The sequence below is a fragment of the Ambystoma mexicanum genome, chromosome 2q (genome assembly GCF_040938575.1).
Source record: "Ambystoma mexicanum isolate Mex_15411 chromosome 2q, UKY_AmexF1_1, whole genome shotgun sequence".
Classification (NCBI taxonomy): Eukaryota; Metazoa; Chordata; class Amphibia; order Caudata; family Ambystomatidae; genus Ambystoma; species Ambystoma mexicanum.
In genome coordinates, this window is record NC_090924.1 from 449,424,453 (window position 1) to 449,440,490 (window position 16,038).

Genomic DNA, 16,038 nt, shown 5'->3' on the forward strand with positions numbered 1-16,038 from the left:
AGAATGCCAAAGTAGTGGTGTTTGAAGGTAGATGTCAAAGCTGACACAAATTCAATAAATGCCAGGCCAATGGATCCAGCAAGGGGTGGTGAGCATTATTAAATGGAAGGCCTGACTTGATCAAGGTAGGGGTGCTCATAGCTCGATTTAAATTGACATTTGTTACTGTAGTTGGAGGAAGAATTGAGATGGAAAAGATATAGTGAATTCTAGTGGAGTGCAGACAAGAGTGGCCAGATGAAAATTCGGTCATCAAAAGGGTGAGTCGAGATACGCAAGGAGAGGAAGATTTGATAACGTAAGTGGCCGCAAATGTGTGTCCATAGGTTATGGTGGACAACCTGACAATGGTCATAGAGAGAGTGGAATTTAGATGAAGAGTGGGTGGGCCCTGCTTTCTGGGTGATATTGATGTCCCCCATGAGTACAGTAGTGGAAAGAGATCTAGTGGTAGATGAAAGTCATGGAGAAAAAGAGGTTGGGGCTGGGGATGCCCAAGGGGGTACTAGATTCGAATGATAGTAAGAAGGTTTGGTGCATGAAGTTTAAGGGCAATGTGTTGGAAGAAGTCATGGGGCCAAGGGGATGCTGCGCTAATTTATCTGCTCATAAGGTCATCCCTGTCACAATTCTCAAAAGGGTGAGGGGAGTAGCCGAAGGTACAAGCCTACAAGAGTATCTGTGTCATATGGTGGATCCGTATGTCAGTGAAAAACATCACAGATAGATAATGGTGGAGTTGGAGTGGTCATTACAAAATGAAAATTTGTAGCAGAAAAAGGTTGGTCACTCCATAGTCTCAGAGTGAGTTAAGTAGTGGAGCGGAACAAGATGGAGGGAAGAGGAGTTTCCCCTGATCGTAAATGAGAGGCAGAGATGAGGTTTGAATGCATTGTGTGTAGCAACCAGTGTGTCATCGTGAAGCAGTTGCAAGGAATGGGATTGGGAATACGTGCAGATCCCAACTGAAGGATGGAGACAGGATCTGTCGGCAGAAGAGGGGGGCTTTGCATGAGCATGTTGTAAAACAGAAGTAGATTGGAGGGTTTGCACAGCCAGGATACAGCACATTTCAAACAGTAGTTGTAGGAAATCAACAATCTCCTGAAGGGTTTACAAATAAACTATAACCAGAATCAGGATTAGGGTCAAGTAGCAGCTTAATACAGTGGTTACAGGGCAGGCAGTGGGCAAGAAAAACAAACACCAATGTAAGAAACACAGGTCAGATACAGGGACATACTATCATTCTTTCAGAGCAGGCAGCACAAGATGAGCCTTGGGAGTGATGAACCTGCACATTCAGCATACAGTGACATTTTGTACAATTCAAAACGGTTCTCTTGCTCACAAAGGATGCCAAATAAATAAAGCTAACGAATCAGAAAATGTAGTCAGTGATTAAAAGAGACAGCTTTTTCTCAGCCTTATGAACACTTTTGTCAAGTTTAGCTAAGAATGACAGTTTATATACCAACAGTAGCTAACAAAAACATACAATTTATTAACAAGTCATCTTTCATTTCAGACCTACTCTGGCCTTTTCTGTGCCACTGTAAACCCCTACAAGTGGCTGCCAGTGTACAATCCTGAGGTGGTCGCAGCCTACAGAGGCAAGAAACGTCAGGAAGCCCCACCTCACATCTTCTCCATCTCTGATAATGCCTATCAGTTCATGCTTACAGGTAATGTTCCCCTCTTATAACTGCTCATTACACTGAAAAGCATTTTGTAATTATCTATTGCAATAATACTTTTTCTGGTCACAGATCGTGAAAACCAGTCTGTCCTGATTACGTGAGTAGAACATCAGCATTACACTGCTGATATGTGTTTATTCCTTATCAGTAGAATTATGTATAACAGGATTTTGATGACTATTATATGTTAATTGTTCTTGCTCTACTTAGTGGAGAATCCGGTGCTGGAAAGACTGTGAACACCAAGCGTGTCATCCAGTACTTTGCAACAATTGCAGTGGCTGGTGATAAGAAAAAGGATAGCGCAGCAATGTCCAACAAGCTGCAGGTTTGTACATTCTGACAGTTGCACCGTGCATTGCTATACTTGCTGCTCCTAAAGAATTTTGTGATCGGCTAGTTAATTCATCATGAACATTTACTCTATTAGGGAACTCTGGAGGATCAAATCATCCAGGCTAACCCGCTGCTTGAAGCCTTCGGTAATGCCAAGACTGTGAGGAATGACAACTCCTCTCGTTTTGTAAGTCTTTTGAGTATATTATGTGTTGCTATCACATTCACAAGAAACACATTTACAGTCCTATTGCAATATTATAATTTGTGATGACATTAGTATTTGGTTAGATGCCATTGGTAATGATTATCGATTTTAGGCTTTTTATATCCAAGGCATTTGAAGTATAATGTCTGAGGGATTGATTGTTAGTGATGGATATATGTGAGATAAACGAAATCAAACAATAATAGTTGACTGTGCCCAAATGAAAAACAATGTATCCTGAGCCTTGTCTTAATCTCTAGGGTAAATTTATCAGAATTCGTTTTGGAACCACTGGAAAACTGGCTTCTGCAGATATTGAAACTTGTAAGAAAGTCTTGACATTTCTCAAATATTATTACACAGTTAAACAAATACAAACACACAGTATCACATGTATCACACACCTTTTATTTTACAGACCTGCTAGAAAAATCCAGAGTAACATTCCAGCTTTCAGCTGAGAGGAGCTACCACATCTTCTATCAAATAATGACCAACAAAAAGCCAGAGCTTGTTGGTAAGTTTCACATTTGTTTAGTATTTCGAACCCTCTATACAATAATGGTGGAATTAGCTGTAAGAATGTTAGAATGTACATTTCTTGACTGAATCAGCATTGTTCTCTTCAGCAGCACTGGACAATTTCCAAACAAGAGGGTGTTTCAATTCTAGAATGGATGAAGAAAAAGATGAAGAAAAATTGTTGCAGATGTTACCTTTAGACAAACATTTGAACATTTGGTAGGATTCCTATACAAAGAAAGTATTTTATTTTGGTTTGTTAGAACAGTTTAGTTTCATACCTAACTGCACCAAAGTGTGTTCAGTCAAGCTAACTTTAAAAAATAGAATTAATGCGGAACACTACTTCAATGCAGCCATATTAGACCATTGCCTCTGAAAGGTCTAACATTTTATAAAGCACAGGCCAAACGTCAAATAGCTGACTCTTCCGCACTGATGATAAACCATGCATAACATGGAAGGGGATTGAAAAAAATCTTTTTAAATGTGTTAAGTCTGCCAACATCTGCAAAGCCTTACTTTTGCAAAAACATATATATTTGTATAATATATCGGTTTCTCAGTTAGAGATACAATAGGAACAATTAGACTTTGTTTCAGTGATTCACAGGTTTCTTAGCAACTATTCAATAGCTATCTGTAGATTGTCATCCCACAGTCAGGTACTCCAAATGGGTGAGGATTCAGCATTATAATCCTGCTGGTTTGATAAGGGACTTTCATAATACCAATAACAAATGGGGAGATTCTGATGAAAACAACAATCTCCTAAGGATCGAGTAGCAATGTTTTACATGGAAGATCAGATAGGCCAACTCTTTGTTGAATATCTTTTATATCTATCCAGTCTGTATTGATATAGCTGAGTATTCCATGTTTGCAAGAGAGGTCTGTGATCCAGAAAACATTCTTCTGGTTTTGTCTCACTGATGTCCTCTCATGTAGGACACTGTCATTTTATAGTTATAAGCTTAACATTCAGATCCATGATGACTCTTTCTTAATTTTCATTACAGAGAGCTGTGGTTCAATGGGTATTTTTAAAGATCATCAAAGACATCAATGTTTGAGGCAGCAATTCTGCCCTACAAACTGGGTTAAAAGATTTGCCATTCTACTAACTCTCATTAGCACTTTTACTGCTTAAACCCCTAACTTCTATTTCTATTGCTATAGAAATCAGCATTTATTAAGTACTAAACAGGTGAATGCTATCAGGCTCCCCAGTGTATGAATCGCAGGAGAATGCTCATTGCACGTTCACGGTTTGGAACATCTAAAGGATCTGCTGCCTGCTTTAACTTCTGCTATCTTAGATACACAAATTGGCTTGAAACAGTTAGATGCTGACTTGTGGACTGGTATGCCTTGTTCTGCTGTCATTAGGAAAGGCAGGCGAATAACCACAAAAAAAGGTAGTGTAAAGCACCTTATACTACTATTAATGATGATGATAATAATTTGGTGATTTACATAGCACTTCATAACAGATTCCTCCAGTTTCGTAGTGTTGTGGCACTCAGAGTCTCTGTTATTACCCATGTGTGCTGCTCAATCTATCGACTTGTGAGGGTAATTCAGCCTGAATGCGATATCTTACCCATATTGCACAGCAATGCCTTGTTCCCAAGGTGAGCATGTTGTGCTTAAGCTGTCCACCCAGACTGTTGCCGGACTCAACCTTGAATTCACTTTTTCTTTTCACTGGTTACCAACACAGTTCAATGACATCACTTGACAGTGTAGCAGAACTGAAAGTGGGTTTTACGATAGACAAGACAAAACCCAATCCCTCAATGCTGATAGTTAGTTTTTGGAGAATCTCAAATAAATTTGTGATTGGAAATACCAGATTACTCAATAGGGTATACTTGCAGTGAGATCAACACCTGCATCCACACCAACTAGGATTCTTCTCTGCCAAGGAATTAAATTAACTCACACAGTCTGACCACACAACCACCTGTTGTATTTAGCTTTGACAAATTCTAGCTTGTTGGTACTCCTGAAGACACCTGCCGACTTGGACACTCATAACCAATTGGTTCTGTTCCATATCCTCTGGAAGACAATTGGACCTTACCAGGAACAGTAACATAAATGTTTTCTGGCCAATCAATAAAAATAGTGATGTTAATATTATCATTACTATTTATTATGAATAATATTAATGAATACAAACAGTAAAATATTTACTGTGTAGCGCTTGAAACATTTTCAAAGAGCTGTGAATCAATTGCCTAGCTAAATGGTACTGAATATACTGAACTATGAACCAGTGACATGCAGGTTACATGCAAATCAAGAAGCAAGAACTAAACTGAACGAGCTATCTTAGTGCTTAAAAAAAGTTAATAGCAACCTCTCTAACCCCTCTGTTTTGTTTTTAAGTTTGAGGTCCCTCCTGGTCCTCCAGAACTCCTTTTATTTTTTATGGCACTTCTGTGTCACCTTTATAGTAATCATTGTAGTACTCTCTGTCTTCACATTAGTAAATACAAAAACATGGTCACTAGGGATAGTGAACATTTCCGAAAGCGCCGCACCTTTGAATTACTTACAGTGCAGTATCCAGCCTCTTAGCACTCTCACAATCACTGATACTTAGGGATATGTTCACTACTTTGCCATGTTGAATGAATCCACTCCTTCGCACAATGCATTGGTTTTATGTACTTTTATCAGATGCAACCAAAATAAAAAAACAGCTCATTATAATTTCTCCCTTTGTTCAGACATCTTTTTGCATAACTGTTATGTGGGTTAGTGAATTTTGCACTGTTACACATAGAATTATAGTTCGGTAGCGCTCAACTATAGGGATATACTTCATTGACTGGTTCCGAGTGACATCTTGTAGAAAGCAACAGTGAAGCTTATGTCATCATTGATGTCGCCCGGAACCAGAGATGAAATGCACCCTGCAGTTGAAAGCTACCCATCTACAATTTTAGGTTGTATATGCCCCCCTGCATATATTTTCCAACCCCTGCACTATCCCTTACAGACCAGCAATTAAGGGGTGTAGAGAGGAGGTGTGAGGGATCATAATGATAATCAAAAATATCAGGGGCCTTTCTACGCATTTGGCGGTGCCAATAAAATGACATTAAAGTGGCAAACACTCATGTAAAGAACAATTATCAACGGCATTAGTTTCCATGTAAGTGTCTCCGCCCTGTGGGTATTTCACACTGCCATTTCACACTTCCTTTAGAGTTTGATGCAACCTTCTTCCTTCCACTGGCTTCTACATCAAAAAAAGGATCCTTTATTTTCAATACATTCAGCCCTCTGACCCAAATATTTACCTAAATAATACATGTACAGAAGGCAGTATTCTCACTCTACTGTGCCTCATAGGGAGTTATTGACATCCAATAGTTTTGACACGTGCAGCAACATCTTGATGCTAAGCATGAGAACCTGCGTCTCAGCTCCACGTGTAGACTTTACATATTGTCAGACAGAGCTTTTTTGCATTGTCTTTGTTATTTCAGTCCTGCTCCTTTGAAGTATTCTTTGAGTAATTTAAGTGCCTGCCCTTTAATAAAATCCTCAAGATCTCTGGTCAAACATTTGTGACATGAATAATTGACTACTGATTCCCTCTTTGTTGGGGCCCTGGAGTTACAAACTAACCCATCTGCTGGTCATGCAGACCTGATGATCACAAACAGGAAATTGAGGTTGTGTGTAATTGCATTTTGACTACCAGTCATGTTGTAAGGCCAAAAAAGTCCACTAACAATGAATGCTAGTTATCCAATTGTACAATATTTTCTTCCATGTGTGTAGTTTGGTCTCTTTGAAATGTTTGTATTGTACAATAGGAACACATTGATTAAAACACACCTAAAAGATATTTTAATTAACACAGAATGGTTACCAGTTTGTTTGAATTATTACATAAGTAAATGGTTGCAAGAATTTTGCTGCACATGTAAAAATTGAATAACAAAGTGTTTCCTTAATGTTATGCAATGTTAAGTTATGAGGTCTTATATTACACAACATCTGCCATATATTTGGTCTCGTAGTGCTTTAGGAGCTACAGTAGATGGGTTGAAGTTGGTTGGGTTGGCAGCTCGAAGGAATAGAGGAATGGGAGCAAGGCTGCTGCTGCTGCATGATGTTTGGAAGAAAATGTCCTCTGTTTGCAGTTGCGTTTCTAAGTTTGTTTGGGATGTAAAATCCGATGAACCTCAGACTGTGTGTACCATGATTTCGGTATGTTTGGTAGGAAGTGTGAGTTTATGTGGTGACCCAGTCGGGTTTGTGCATATATATTACACAATTTGAGGTTGTAGTCAAGGGTGTTTGGCATTGAATGTTACAGGTCCATTAGGTGTACTCATTCTATCTTGTCTTTCCTTTGCTTCTAAGTGTGGCCTGTAACCAAGTGTGGCCTGGCTGTGGGGAGAAAGGAAATCACTCTATACAAAACTAAATAGAACCACTGCTTCTGTCACTGTTTCAAAAGATTAATAAAAAATAAAATACAGCAATTAGCCAAAGACAGCCACTATTTTAGTTTTTCACCTAATGCAAATTTACCAGCAGCTCCCTCTAGAAACACACTCAGTCAATTGTTTCCGTTTTGCAGAAATGCTTCTTATTACCACCAACCCCTATGACTACCCAAGCATCAGCCAGGGGGAGATTGTGGTGAAGAGCATTGATGATGTAGAGGAGCTGCTGGCTACTGATGTAAGTTAGATAAAAGTAACAAAACATTCTATGAAACATTCTAAGAAACAAAACACTATTTTAAGCTATCAACAAACTCTGTACATGCCAAACATGATTGACTGTTTGCTCTTCACAGGGTGCCATTGATATTCTGGGGTTCAATGCAGACGAAAAGATCGGCATCTACAAGATGACAGGTGCCGTGATGCACCACGCAAACATGAAATTCAAGCAGAAACAGCGTGAGGAGCAGGCCGAACCCGATGGCACAGAAGGTGAGACATGACACAAATCCTGCTAGAAATCGGTACTAAATGTGGGCTATAATACGTACCTTTAGTGCAAATGAACCAACTTGCTTTATTCATGACAAATGGAAAGCAAGTTCAGATCTCCTGGAAGAAAGTGAGAAGCAGCTCTCAGGAATAGAAAGAGGTTTTAAAAATGTTTTTATTAGTTACAAGTTGTTCAGTTACAAAGTAACTTTTACACTATAAAATACCTAATAAAAAGCCATAAATAGTTAAATCGCCAGAATTACACATATTTTCATAAAAATCTGGCTAATTTCTAGTCTTTTATGCTACCCATAAAATGAAATCAGTTTACAGCATTTTCATACAAATCATTTCTAGATTTTACACAAAATAAAATACAAATTCATACTACTAATTTCAATATATCATTTCATCACAAAAGAGAAAAATCACAATTAATGATCTACACACCCCCCACTACTTCATATGACATGTTTATATTGTCTACAGTTTCAACAGTGCCGCTTTCCAGACAAAAAATGCTGCTCCTGTAATGACTAGGGGGTGTACAGAATAAATCGTTTACCAAAACCGGTCTGATTTCACGTTTCAGTCTGTGGCAAAAGGAGGTATATCCTTGTTGATACTCAGGCATAAGACTGGAGCAGCCAGTCAATTTATGTCTGGCTGTTTCAACATCAGTTTTGCAAAGACAACACTTTCATTCTTCAAGAGGTATTTTCTGCCACACACCAGTATGTTCAAAAACAGGGTGAATATTTATACGTAAGTATAAGGCAAAGCGTTTTAATGAATGGAGGGTTACACAATGTTAACAGGTAGCTTTGTGGTTGATCTATTTGATGAGGCTGTGTTGAGTATACTGTGTATCTCTTTAGTGCTGACAATTTCACTATAGAGTTTATTTGATCACAAGTTTTTGTTTTTCGCTTTAGATCTTTATAGAAAATGCCTAGATTTGACTCTGGTGGGGTAGCTAGTTCAGTTTCATGTAGGTGAGATTCCACAGTGTGGAGTAGGTCTTTATGGGCAGCATTTCTGTGTCTCAAGTGGGCATGTTTAGCAAACAGGGCTAGCATAATATTGGCCATATCTTCCTCAAATTTGATCTTGAAATACAGCTTACAGCAGACAATCTTCCATAGGGATGACAGAGTATATATACCAAGTTCAAAGCAAAGAGTCTCTACTGGGACTGATTTCGGAAGGCCAAGCAAGGAACGGAGAATCTTTCCTTGCAGTTGTCCCAACTATACTATATGTCTAGCAGGAAGAATTTCCAGGCCGTACATAATAATTGCCACAAGGCCCTTGTTGTAAGCTTCAAGTTTGCCTTCTATAGAACTGCCACACTTATGATTGATATATTTGTTTATTAATTTCCATTTGGGGATCACTCTAGCAAAGAAATACTCCCAGTAATAATTCATCATAGGGTGAGGATTAATTGGCAGCCCCAAGTAGACATAAGTATCACCTATCTCTAGCTTTCCCTCTTCGATATGCGATGAGTAAGAGCTCACTTTGGTCTTTTCTTTACTAACCATGATGATCTTTGTTTTGTTTTCGTTTAACTTTAGGCCATTCATGAGGGCATATTCCTGCACAGCATTAATAGATTGCTCAAGGCCTATTGTGTTAAATCCATAAGAATGGTATCATCGGCATAGCAGATCCAGGACATCGGCACTCCAGCTAATCTAGGGGGAAAGATGTTACATTTTAGCAGGTGTTCCTTGAGATCAGACACGTAGAGGTTGTAGAGGAGAGGGGCAAGCACACAGCCTTGTTTGAGGCCAATGTTTGTGGGTATCGGTTGAGTTAGAGTGCCATTTAAGGAGGTTCTAACTTGAACCGTCGTACTAGTATACAGCAATTTCTAGATAGTATAGTAAGTAGTGTTGGATCTATCCCCCACTTTTTTAGTTTACACCACAGTCTGGTCCTGTTTACCCGATCAAATGCTGCAGTGTTGTCTATATAGCAGATATATAATGGTGTTCCAGAAGCCAGATGTGCATCTTCTGTAAGTAGGTGCATTGCCCACAGTCCTAAAAGTGTGCTAAATCATCTATAGAACACAATCTATTGCCACTTTATTTGGCCCAAAGATTCAGCCCATGTGGTCAAACGCTGGTACAGTAATGAAGCAAAATCTTACTGCTTATGTCTAAAATGGCGAGTAATCGAAAATGAGTCGGTTCAGCATAGTTTCTTTTTTGTCAATAGGTATTAAAATAGAAGTGTGCAAGCTATCCGGGGTTTCAGCAATGCTTGTGATTCTCTGAAACTGGATTCTTAGGAATTCAGCCCACACCTCTGGATTCTCGTTATGTACAACATTCACCAAACCATCGGGCCCTGGGGCCCTAGAATATTTTAATTTTCAGATCATTCCCAGTATCTCTTCTGCATCAGAAATAGGGGCATCATGGATGGTATCTGTTTTACCTGGGATGGTTACCTGTTCAGGCAAAGCAGCAGTTCAGACATGGTTAGTAATAAACGCATACCAAACCTCTTCGGCTATACCACAGACTTCTTTAGGCTTCTGGTCAGCGACATATTTTCGATATAGAAACCAGATAGATTTTTTTGATTCGTGGACCATTCAAATGATGTATCTTGTTTTCCAATTGGCAGTGTGTAGTGTGTTTTTATAATGCCTTAGTTAATTTTTGTATTTACAACCAAGAGTACTGGTGTGCAATTGTATCTCAGAGGGAGTGAGTGATTTGTCCTTTTGATACGACAACAAATGTTTTGTAGAAATTTCTTTTTGCCATGAATGTTGTTGTCATACGGAGACCCGTGTGTGGGCATGTCACAATAAACATGCAGTTATAAGGAAGTTCTTTAATGATATTCTGCAGACTCAACACCATGGGCCTCATTACGAGGTAGGAGGTAGTCATGGTGCTATTAGCACCATGGCTACCCCCTTACCGCATTCCGGGTCCGGGTTCTCGAAATAGGGATTTACGGGGTCATTCCAACCTTGTCGGACCCGGTAAGTCCTCATTCTGAGAACCATTCCCCATTCCCATTCGAGCCCCCGTAGGGCTCAATGGGAATGGGGATGGAGCTAATAACTGGCCCGCTAATAGCGGGCCAGTTATTAGCTCCCTGGTCCCTTAGCGGCTCCCGCTAAGGGCGCCTGGTAAAACCAGGCGCCCATAGCGGGACCCGCTAAGGGACCTCGGAATATGGATGTAAGGGATTACCGGCACCGACACCCATACCGATGCCGGTAATCCCTGACCTCCTACCTCGTAATGAGGCCCCATGTCCCAACCATTATTTAATAGCAAAAAGCTCTGGTGGAATACTAGCATTAGCAAGGAACCTGTTCACCTTAGAAACATTATTCTGAGACCATAACATTCGGTTCCCTTGTGCATTACATGTAATCACCATAAATTTCCCACCACTGGGTCGACTTTGCTGATAAGAGAAAAGGACCTTTAAAGGTGCGTTGTCACTCATCCCTGTAATATATTCCTCCAATAGTGCAATTAGGTCATAAGTTGCAAAAATACAGTGTAAGTTGGAGGAAGAGTTCCCATTAAACCATGTCACCACATCATATAAAAAAAATCTTTTCCACTCTGGATTAAAGGTAAAAGACCAAGCTCTAGCATCATATTTGTCCATGCGTTCCCCTTGGTTGATAACCCTTGCTGATATTTCTCTCGGGTGTTAATGCTCTTTAAGCAAGGTGCTTGTTCCTCCAAGATACAATCCTCGTCCCCCGGGCTCAGGCAGTGTGCATTTAGATCACAGCAAAGAGAATAGAACCCTTCAATTGGGTCGTACACCAGTCTTGTATTATGTTATTGATTTTGTTAAGCAAAGTGGAAGTATAAAGACCTTCTGGCAGATCGTATAGCGTGATCAATAAGGTTTTAGTATATATCTGAGAGAGACAGTCTGACATAGCACACAGAAGATTGGGATCAGCATTGCCAACTAAGGGGTATGGTTTGAGATTCAAATCCGTTTTGGCTCCTAAGCAGAGTCCTCCTTTAGGGCGGCTAATACCACCACTTTGTGCTTTCTGTGTTAACAATACAAAACCGTCAATAGTCAAATCTTTCTTAAGCCGCGTGTCTTGTAAAAAGAAAATAGAGGAGGACATAAGTAAATTAATTCCCTTGTGGGGGCCCTAGAAGGAATGGTGCCAACGAGTATCCCATGACATGAAATGCAGGTGGCTATTAGTTTCTGTCTTTCAATTTTGGGGATGAGACTCAATCAATGGGATGCTGTTGGTCCAATCCATCTTCACATTGGCACCTACCCTGAGTTTTTAAAGGCATATAATTGGAAGATATTATAGTCAGTTCGGGAATCTGATGTAACAAGTGGATTATCCGAGCACAATTTAAAAACGGACTGCCTACACTTGTGTTTCTTTCCCAAAATCGGACTTGTTTTCCAATCCGGTTTCCCGGTTGGATGCAGGAGTTTCGAATTACTAATATAGTTTGGGTACATCCCAAAGGCAGATGTATTTCCGAAATGTTTTGTATCAGAACCAAGGTTGTGAGCTGTTTAGGGGGGGCACCTGGAATACTCCATTCTGGGCCAGGCCAACAGGTATCCGCTCAGTACGGGGTCACCAGAGGCATTGCTAGGGCGTCTAAGGGGGCATATAGTATCAAGCTACAACCAAAAGGCCAGCTAGCCCGAGTCCCGACAGTCCCGACATTAGTGTAGCTCCAGTTCGTTTCCAGACCTAGCAACACCCCTGGGGCTGCCACACATTGATGACAGCCGCTGTCACGGGTAAGCCCCAAAATAGGGGTTTGAGTTTCAGTGTTTAATCCTTTCCCGCAGGGGACTTGAAACTGAATTGTATTCATATTTTGGCACTCAGGTTCTGGGAATTGGAGCCATTTGTCCAAGCTTTCGTCTAGTGGGCAACCATTGCCCCTAATTCACAAGACCTTTGTGGTGGTAGATTTTGTCTCTGGGTGTATAGTCCATTTGGTATTCGATATATAGTATGCTCACATTTCTCTGGTCTGCTGGGGCCTCTGCATTTTTTCTACATCCCTGCTTTGCAAGATCATGCTTATTACATTTTTCAAATTTCTTTATTTTCTTTTAGGTCATCTATTTTGACATTTTGATCTTTTCATTTTCTCATGGGCTGTAGAAGATGGAATAGATGGCATTCTGGCCATACTTTGAGTCGTCTCCACCTCACAAAAGGCAGATGTTCAGATAGTCTCAGCTGCGTCACCGTCAATTTCGTTTAAGTTAAAATTAGGAGCACTATTTGACAAGATGATATCGACTACTCGGGCTGGTGTCGATTTCATGGCTTGTTGGTCATGCACCAAAGTGGATAACATACCAAAAATGGCATCGGTCGTGGAGGGCATTGCATTTAAGCTGACAGAGTGAGGTAGGTTATCCTTTTTCAGTAGCGATGTCACTGCACGTAGAAATAAAGGATTGACTGCTAATATCTGCTTCTTATGTTAGGTGAGCTGCGATTCCCACCAAGTCAGGGCTGATTGAAAGATTGGTGCTTGGGACAAAAGAGGTGTCCACATACCCGCATGAACGCCCAAGAGAGATACATTTATTTCAAACTAAGAAATCCACATTGTTGCACAGCTGCTACAGGGATTCCAGAAGAATGGAGCAGCCAGGAGATAAAAAAGCCAACTGTCCTGTGCTGACCATTCAAATAACATGATATTTAGCGATGTCACATATAATATAATATTTGAATTTTAAGGAGAGCATTAACAATGGGCACCCTCACAAGGGAAGAGGGGTGCCAGCATGTTGGAAACATTCTCATCTGAAGCCTATACCCTTAGTCCAAGGATCATGCTGAACCATTCAGGAATTGAGTAAACAGGATGTAGCAACCTTTTAGTTTATATCCATGTTTGTACATCTGTATGTTCCTCTCTCATGTTAATAAGAAAACATACATTTGTGTTACAGCTGAGTAGCAAAATGGAAGTTATGGGTTAATACTACATCTATTGCTACGATAGCCTGGGGTGGACTGGGAACCAAAATAGGCCCTGGACCTTTTGTGTGTAAGTGGGCCCCATACCAGGCAGTGCAAGCGAACTGAGTGAAGGAGCCCAACCCCTAAGGGAGGGTTTGCAGTGTCTACCCACAAGAACATCTGGAAATTCTGGGTTCAGAACAGGGTACAAATAAAAGGAGATTTGTCCATACACAGGTACTAAAAGGTAGTAGAACATGAGAAAAACAAACATGTAACTAGATTTGTTAAGAGTAAGGAAAAACAAATTGAAAGCTGCATAACAAGAACTTTATTCCAAGTGGCTGTGGGGATGATGAGAGTGGGAAGGAATGGACGGAGTAACTAGGGGAGAGGGGAGAGGGTACGGGGAGCAGAGAAGCAGACAACATCAAAAGTACTTTGCTGATGTAGCTCTTAAGACTGCTCACAGGTGGCTTCAAATTACTAAAGATGAAGAGAAAGCACAGGGAGTTGGAGCATTTATGATTTGTCTATGCAGATAGAGCATTCACAGGTGTTACTTGTTTAAGGTAGTGGAAGGCAGATACAAGGTGTCTTCTAGTCCTGGATCTAACCTTGAAAGTGACCTCACAGAGACCATGTTTGCTGTAAACTCTGCTCAAAGTTTTAATGACTCCCAACAGGGAAAGATGCTATGAAATATGTGACATAGTCAATGCCTGAGAGAAAGGGAATGATGACTGACCGTTAAGCAGTATGTTTCAGGACAAGCACTGTCTGTTTGATATGCTAAATTTGTGAATGTGAAGGAACAGAGCACATTCAAATAGTATCCGGGGGGGGGGGCACCCATAACCATGGATCAGCTAGGAGAGGGCAATCCTTGGCTTTTACCAAGTCAAATGCAGAGCAAAGTACCTAACGACCTCTCCACCTGTGTCTAGAAATATCCCATCCTACAGCAGAAGGCCTACAGCACGATGCAGTAGCATACAGTGTTGATATCTGTTGCTCTAAGCTTATACAGGGAATGACCTACGTTATCTGTAGGTCATTCCCTGTAAGAAAGGGAATGACCTACGGATAACGCATTGGTCTTTAGTGTTTCATTGCATGTTTATTTTCATTGGACTCTGCAAATGCTGCACCCAGTCCGTTCTAGAACAGGGACCCGGAAGTCAGCAGCTCCCTGAAAGTGCTCCAATACAGGGGTTCATCTGTGTCACACTAATGTGCTTTAGGCCCCAGAGCAGATACTGAGCTAATGCTATACTACAAAGTACTGTTTCCACTGAATCAACCCTGTCTGGCGTTACACATTAGTTTACAATGTACTTGTTCTCTGGCATAGCTAAATGTGAATTGTATGGGTGGATGCCATGGTTCTATGGGTTTTGAAAAACTTACCTTTGAAAGTCTGCAGTTTGGTTGTGCCCGTTTGATCAACCTATGCCACTACCAGCTCATCCCCGACCACCACATACACATATATCTATACATGTATATGCATATGTATTTGGTCGATTCAACCAAAAGTGCACGACCAAATAGTAAACTTTCAAAACAAAGTATTTTAAAACAAGGAATACCGAATACCATATGTTAATATACCTTTGTATTGCAATTCCCATTTGATTCCTCTGAATTCTCTAGTAATATAAATCATGACATTCTGCTGTCCCACCACACAAAAGCCTCCACCCGGGCACTTCACTAGCTTGTCTCTTAACTATCCATCTCGCACAGGGCAACTGAAACAGAGGTTGCCTGCTATAGCAGGCCAGGACTCATCACAAGATATATCCCTTCCTTGCAGGTCTGCACATATAAGAGGTTTCTTTTTTAAATTATAATACAGCCTGCATACAGGCTTTTTATAATATAACACATTCCCCTCCACGACCTATTAGTGTATACTTTACGTCCTTTATCAAAATTCACACATTTTAAAACCCTTCTTCGTTAATGAAAATTCATTACACTTCACATTCCAGTCACTGTTTCTAATAGAGGTTCAGTCCGTGGCTGTCAGACACCTCTTTCTGCCTGACTTTGCAGGATACATCTCATGCCATTGACTGAACTTGCACATTGGAAGGGATCTTGAGAGCTGACCATCTCCCCTTTTTTTTTTTAAAACAAGCATAAGTGTGAACACCCCAGTCGCTTTATGATAGTTCTGCTTTTTCACATCATCATTATGTGCTATGTGGCAAAGTAAAATATGCAGAATACCCTCACAAAAGATGCCCATGGTGACTGGCTAACTGGTAATTCTACAGACATCTATGTGGGTCAGTCTAACCATGAGGGCAGCCC

The 16,038-nt window shown here is 40.5% G+C and overlaps 1 pseudogene; it reads left to right on the forward strand.

Moving 5' to 3' along the window:
• Positions 1-16,038, forward strand: part of LOC138568758 (myosin-1B-like) — a 59,304-nt pseudogene that overhangs the window by 13,977 nt on the left and 29,289 nt on the right.